Source organism: Balaenoptera physalus (genome assembly GCF_965194825.1).
Source record: "Balaenoptera physalus genome assembly, contig: HAP1_SCAFFOLD_1372, whole genome shotgun sequence".
Classification (NCBI taxonomy): domain Eukaryota; kingdom Metazoa; phylum Chordata; class Mammalia; order Artiodactyla; family Balaenopteridae; genus Balaenoptera; species Balaenoptera physalus.
The window spans coordinates 97,682-105,142 of record NW_028125424.1 but is presented as its reverse complement, the minus strand read 5'-3'; positions in this window follow the sequence as shown (position 1 = coordinate 105,142).

Genomic DNA, 7,461 nt, shown 5'->3' with positions numbered 1-7,461 from the left:
TGTGGCCTCGAATATACCTGAAAAGCATTGCTGTTGCCAGAGTTGTAGTCACTGCCGGCATGTTTCTGAGAAGATATTGAGTTATCCCATAAGAAATCTTGTGCTTCCAGTTCCTCGTTGGAAGCTCACCCTGCTCTGCTCTACACCTAAAGTCAAAGTCAACGTGAGCCCTAGCCTCGAAGGAAGGCCCTGATTTGCCTTGCCTCACGGGAGGCATGGAGCAGCTCCATGAGGCCTTCTTCACTGTTCTGCTTTACTTTTACCGTAGTAAGCTTTTCAAGACTCCTAAGGACCTTTCTTTAGAAACCGTTTCAGTACCAGTATACTGAGTAGAGCCAAGAAGCTCAGGGCCAGCTAAGCAACTTCTGCCCCGTAGGCCTTTTGGAACACCTCAGTGTTGGCTAGAGAAAGGCAACACACTGCACTCCTCCCTGGGAGAGCCAGATGACCTCAGCTCTACACAGGATTCAGGAACACACTTCTAGACTGTCCTCCATGCAATGGATGTAACCTCATTCCCCTAGCTGAACTCTATTGAGAAAAACACTCTGCTTCGAATCCCTTTTCACCTTTTACACTTAGAGTCACGCATCCTCAAGGAGGTGGTCGGCTTGCATCCAAGTACAATTTAAGCACTGTTCTTGGTGTAACACTGCAGGTCTTTGGAAGAAGCACAGGCACCTGTCTCCCTCACGCATCCTTTGTTTAGGCACTTTGCTGCAGGCAGATAAGCTGTCGTAGAAAAAAGTTGAATCAGGGAAAGCCCCACTGGGTATCGTGAATCTCTTTTGACTTGTTAACATCAACATGTCCTTATGCTGCTTGTCAATCTGGAAATGTGAGACTGAGACACACATCTTGCTTTCCCATTTTGAAAGCTCCACTCATGCAGTCTCGAAGCTACCAGAAAAGCACTGTTGTTACGGTGCCTTGAGTTACTGCCGGCATGGCTCAGAGAAGAAAATGAGTTTTCTGGAAAGAAACTTTGTGCTTCCAGTTCCAAGTTGGAAGCTCAACCTGCGCTCCTCTATGCCAAAAGTGAGGGTCAACGTGAGCACCAACCTCCAAGTAAGGCCCTGATTATCCTTGCAAAGCGGGAGGCATGCAGCAGTTCCTTGAGGCCTTCATGGCTGTTCTTCTTTAGTTTAGCGGTAGTAAGCTTTCCAAGACTCCTAGGAACCTTCCTTCAGCACCCGTTTCGGTAACAGAACACTGCAGAGAGCCAGTAAGCTCTGGTCCTCCGTGTATGCTGCGTGTCAACCTAGAAATTGGAGTCTGATGGCACAAGGCTTGTTTTCTAATTAGGAAAGCTCCGTTCATGCGGCCTCGAAGATACCTGAAAAGTATTGTTGTTGCCAGGGATTTAGTCACTGCCTGCCTGCTTCTGCGAAGAAAATGAGTTTTCCCGAAAGAAACCTTGTGCTTCCAGTTCCTAGTTGGAAGCTCACCCTGCTCTGCTCTATAACTAAAGTGAAAGTCAAGGGGAGCACTTGCCTCGAAGTAAGGCCCTGAATATCCTTACAAAACGGGAGGCATGCAGCATCTCCATGAGGACTTCAACGCTGTTCTGCTTTAGTTTTACGGCAGTATGCTCTCCAATACTCCTAGAGACCTTGCTTCAGCACCCGTTTCGGTTTCAGAAAACTGCCTAGAGCCAGGCAGCTTTCGTCCTGCGTGAGTGCTGCGTATCAACTTACCTATTGAAGACTGATGGCACAAGGCTTGTTTGCCCATTATGAAAGAACCGTTTATGCGGCCTCGAAGATTCCTGAAAGGCTTTGTTGTTGCCGGGGTTTTAGTCACTGCATGCATAGTTCGGATAAGATATTGAGTTTTCCCTTAAGAAACCTTGTGCTTCCAGTACCTAGTTGGAAGCTCCCCTTGCTCTGCACTGTAACTAAAGTTAAAGTCAAGGGAGCGCTCGCCTCTATGTAAGGCCCTGAATATCCTTCCAAAACGGGAGGCATGCAGCAGTTCCCTGAGGCTTTCAACGCTGTTCTGCTTTTGTTTAACGGTAGTAAGCTTTCCAAGACTCCTAAAGAACCTGCTTCAGCACCCGTTTCGATATCAGAAAATTGCCTAGAGCCAGGAAGCCCTGGTTCAGCGAGTATGCTGCGTGTCAACCTAGAAATTGGAGACTGATGGCACAAGGCCTGTTTGCCCATTATGAAAGCTCCGTTCATGTGGCCTCGAATATACCTGAAAAGCATTGCTGTTGCCAGAGTTGTAGTCACTGCCGGCATGTTTCTGAGAAGATATTGAGTTATCCCATAAGAAAGCTTGTGCTTCCAGTTCCTAGTTGGAAGCTCACCTTGCTCTGCTCTACACCTAAAGTCAAAGTCAACGTGAGCCCTAGTCTCGAAAGAAGGCCCTGATTTCCCTTGCCAAACGGGAGGCATGGAGCAGCTCCATGAGGCCTTCTTCACTGTTCTGCTTTACTTTTACCGTAGTAAGCTTTTCAAGACTCCTAAGGACTTTTCTTTAGAAACCGTTTCAGTACCAGTATACTGAGTAGAGCCAAGAAGCTCAGGGCCAGCTAAGCAAGTTCTTCCCCGTAGGCCTTTTGGAACACCTCAGTGTTGGCTAGAGAAAGGCAACACACTGCACTCCTCCCTGGGAGAGCCAGATGACCTCAGCTCTACAAAGGATTCAGGAACACACTTCTAGACTGTCCTCCATGCAATGGATGTAACCTCATTCCCCTAGCTGAACTCTATTGAGAAAAACGCTCTGCTTCGAATCCCTTTTCACCTTTTACACTTAGAGTCACGCATCCTCAAAGAGGTGGTCGGCTTGCATCCAAGTACAATTTAAGCACTGTTCTTGGTGTAACACTGCAGGTCTTTGGAAGAAGCACAGGCAGCTGTCTCCCTCATGCATCCTTTGTTTAGGCACTTTGCTGCAGGCAGATAAGCTGTCGTAGAAAAAAGTTGAATCAGGGAAAGCCCCACTGGGTATCGTGAATCTCTTTTGACTTGTTAACATCAACATGTCCTTATGCTGCGTGTCAATCTGGAAATGTGAGACTGAGACACAGATCTTGCTTTCCCATTTTGAAAGCTCCACTCATGCAGTCTCGAAGCTACCAGAAAAGCACTGTTGTTACGGTGCTTTGAGTTACAGCCGGCATGGCTCAGAGAAGAAAATGAGTTTTCTGGAAAGAAACTTTGTGCTACCAGTTCCAAGTTGGAAGCTCAACCTGCGCTCCTCTAGACCAAAAGTGAGAGTCAACGTGAGCACCAACCTCCAAGTAAGGCCCTGATTATCCTTGCAAAGCGGGAGGCATGCAGCAGTTCCATGAGGCCTTCATGGCTGATCTTCTTTAGTTTAGCGGTAGTAAGCTTTCCAGGACTCCTAGGAACCTTCCTTCAGCACCCGTTTCGGTAACAGAACACTGCAGAGAGCCAGGAAGCTCTGGTCCTCCGTGTATGCTGCGTGTCAACCTAGAAATTGTAGACTGATGGAACAAGGCTTGTTTTCTCATTAGGAAAGCTCCGTTCATGCGGCCTCGAAGATACCTGAAAAGCATTGTTGTTGCCAGGGATGTAGTCACTGCCTGCCTGCTTCTGCGAAGAAAATGAGTTTTCCCGAAAGAAACCTTGTGCTTCCAGTTCCTAGTTGGAAGCTCACCCTGCTCTGCTCTATAACTAAAGTGAAAGTCAAGGGGAGCACTTGCCTCGAAGTAAGGCCCTGAATATCCTTACAAAACGGGAGGCATGCAGCATCTCCATGAGGACTTCAACGCTGTTCTGCTTTAGTTTTACGGCAGTATGCTCTCCAATACTCCTAGAGACCTTGCTTCAGCACCCGTTTCGGTTTCAGAAAACTGCCTAGAGCCAGGCAGCTTTCGTCCTGCGTGAGTGCTGCGTATCAACTTACCTATTGAAGACTGATGGCACAAGGCTTGTTTGCCCATTATGAAAGAACCGTTTATGCGGCCTCGAAGATTCCTGAAAGGCTTTGTTGTTGCCGGGGTTTTAGTCACTGCATGCATAGTTCGGATAAGATATTGAGTTTTCCCTTAAGAAACCTTGTGCTTCCAGTACCTAGTTGGAAGCTCCCCTTGCTCTGCACTGTAACTAAAGTTAAAGTCAAGGGAGCGCTCGCCTCTATGTAAGGCCCTGAATATCCTTCCAAAACGGGAGGCATGCAGCAGTTCCCTGAGGCTTTCAACGCTGTTCTGCTTTTGTTTAACGGTAGTAAGCTTTCCAAGACTCCTAAAGAACCTGCTTCAGCACCCGTTTCGATATCAGAAAATTGCCTAGAGCCAGGAAGCCCTGGTTCAGCGAGTATGCTGCGTGTCAACCTAGAAATTGGAGACTGATGGCACAAGGCCTGTTTGCCCATTATGAAAGCTCCGTTCATGTGGCCTCGAATATACCTGAAAAGCATTGCTGTTGCCAGAGTTGTAGTCACTGCCGGCATGTTTCTGAGAAGATATTGAGTTATCCCATAAGAAAGCTTGTGCTTCCAGTTCCTAGTTGGAAGCTCACCTTGCTCTGCTCTACACCTAAAGTCAAAGTCAACGTGAGCCCTAGTCTCGAAAGAAGGCCCTGATTTCCCTTGCCAAACGGGAGGCATGGAGCAGCTCCATGAGGCCTTCTTCACTGTTCTGCTTTACTTTTACCGTAGTAAGCTTTTCAAGACTCCTAAGGACTTTTCTTTAGAAACCGTTTCAGTACCAGTATACTGAGTAGAGCCAAGAAGCTCAGGGCCAGCTAAGCAAGTTCTTCCCCGTAGGCCTTTTGGAACACCTCAGTGTTGGCTAGAGAAAGGCAACACACTGCACTCCTCCCTGGGAGAGCCAGATGACCTCAGCTCTACAAAGGATTCAGGAACACACTTCTAGACTGTCCTCCATGCAATGGATGTAACCTCATTCCCCTAGCTGAACTCTATTGAGAAAAACGCTCTGCTTCGAATCCCTTTTCACCTTTTACACTTAGAGTCACGCATCCTCAAAGAGGTGGTCGGCTTGCATCCAAGTACAATTTAAGCACTGTTCTTGGTGTAACACTGCAGGTCTTTGGAAGAAGCACAGGCAGCTGTCTCCCTCATGCATCCTTTGTTTAGGCACTTTGCTGCAGGCAGATAAGCTGTCGTAGAAAAAAGTTGAATCAGGGAAAGCCCCACTGGGTATCGTGAATCTCTTTTGACTTGTTAACATCAACATGTCCTTATGCTGCGTGTCAATCTGGAAATGTGAGACTGAGACACAGATCTTGCTTTCCCATTTTGAAAGCTCCACTCATGCAGTCTCGAAGCTACCAGAAAAGCACTGTTGTTACGGTGCTTTGAGTTACTGCCGGCATGGCTCAGAGAAGAAAATGAGTTTTCTGGAAAGAAACTTTGTGCTACCAGTTCCAAGTTGGAAGCTCAACCTGCGCTCCTCTAGACCAAAAGTGAGAGTCAACGTGAGCACCAACCTCCAAGTAAGGCCCTGATTATCCTTGCAAAGCGGGAGGCATGCAGCAGTTCCATGAGGCCTTCATGGCTGATCTTCTTTAGTTTAGCGGTAGTAAGCTTTCCAGGACTCCTAGGAACCTTCCTTCAGCACCCGTTTCGGTAACAGAACACTGCAGAGAGCCAGGAAGCTCTGGTCCTCCGTGTATGCTGCGTGTCAACCTAGAAATTGTAGACTGATGGAACAAGGCTTGTTTTCTCATTAGGAAAGCTCCGTTCATGCGGCCTCGAAGATACCTGAAAAGCATTGTTGTTGCCAGGGATGTAGTCACTGCCTGCCTGCTTCTGCGAAGAAAATGAGTTTTCCCGAAAGAAACCTTGTGCTTCCAGTTCCTAGTTGGAAGCTTACCCTGCTCTGCTCTATAACTAAAGTGAAAGTCAAGGGGACCACTTGCCTCGAAGTAAGGCCCTGAATATCCTTACAAAACGGGAGGCATGCAGCATCTCCATGAGGACTTCAACGCTGTTCTGGTTTCGGTTTACGGTAGTAAGCTTTCCAATACTCCTAGAGACCTTGCTTCAGCACCCGTTTCGGTATCAGAAAACTGCCTGGAGCCAGGAAGCTTTCGGCCTGCGTGAGTGCTGCGTATCAACTTATATATTGAAGAGTGATGGCACAAGGCTTGTTTGCCCATTATAAAACCACCGTTTATGCGGCCTCGAAGATTCCTGAAAGGCTTTGTTGCTGCCGGGGTTTTAGTCACTGCATGCATAGTTCGGATAAGATATTGAGTTTTCCCATAAGAAACATTGTGCTTCCAGTACCTAGTTGGAAGCTTCCCTTGCTCTGCCCTGTAACTAAAGTTAAAGTCAAGGGAGCGCTCGCCTCTATGTAAGGCCCTGAATATCCGTCCAAAACGGGAAGCATGCAGCAGTTCCCTAAGGCTTTCAACGCTGTTCTGCTTTTGTTTAACGGTAGTAAGCTTTCCAAGACTCCTAAAGACCCTGCTTCAGCACCCGTTTCGATATCAGAAAATTGCCTAGAGCCAGGAAGCCCTGGTTCAGCCAGTATGCTGCGTGTCAACCTAGAAATTGGAGACTGATGGCACAAGGCCTGTTTGCCCATTATGAAAGCTCCGTTCATGTGATCTCGAATATACCTGAAAAGCATTGCTGTTGCCAGAGTTGTAGTCACTGCCGGCATATTTCTGAGAAGATATTGAGTTATCCCATAAGAAACCTTGTGCTTCCAGTTCCTAGTTGGAAGCTCACCCTTCTCTGTTCCATAACTAAATGAAAGTCAAGGGGAGCACTAGCCTCGATGTAAGGCCCTGAATATCCTTACAAAACGGGAGGTATGCAGCAGCTTCATGAGGCCTTGAAAGGTGTTCTGCTTTAGTTTAACTGTACTAAGCTTTCCAAGACTCCTAGAGACCTTGCTTCAGCACCCGTTTGGGTGTCAGAAAACTGCCTAGAGCCAGGAAGCTTTGGTCCTGCGTGTATGCCGCATATGAACTTACAAATTGGAGAGTGATGGCACAAAGCTTGTTTGCCCATTCTGAAAGCTCCGTTTATGCGGCCTCGAATATACCTAAAAAGCATAGTTGTTGCCGGGGATTTAGTCACTGCCTGCCTGCTTCTGCGAATAAATGAGTTTTCCTGAAGGAAACCTTGTGCTTCCAGTTCCTAGTTGGAAGCTAACCCTACTCTCCTGTATAACTAAAGTGAAAGTCAAGGGGAGCACTAGCCTCGATGTAAGGCCCTGAATATCCTTACAAAACGGGAAGCATGCAGCAGCTCCTTGAGGCCTTCAACGCTGTTCTGCTTTAGTTTAACGTTAGTAAGCTTTCCAAGACTCCTAGGAACCTTACTTCAACACCCGTTTCGGTAACAGAACAGTGCATAGAACCAGGAAGCTCTGTCCTCCGTGTATGCTCCGTGTCAACCTAGAAATTGGAGACTGATGGCACAAGGCTTGTTTGCCAATAGGAAAGTTCCATTCATGCCGCCTTGAAGATACCTGAAAAGCATTGTTGTTGCCGGGGATTTAGTAACTGC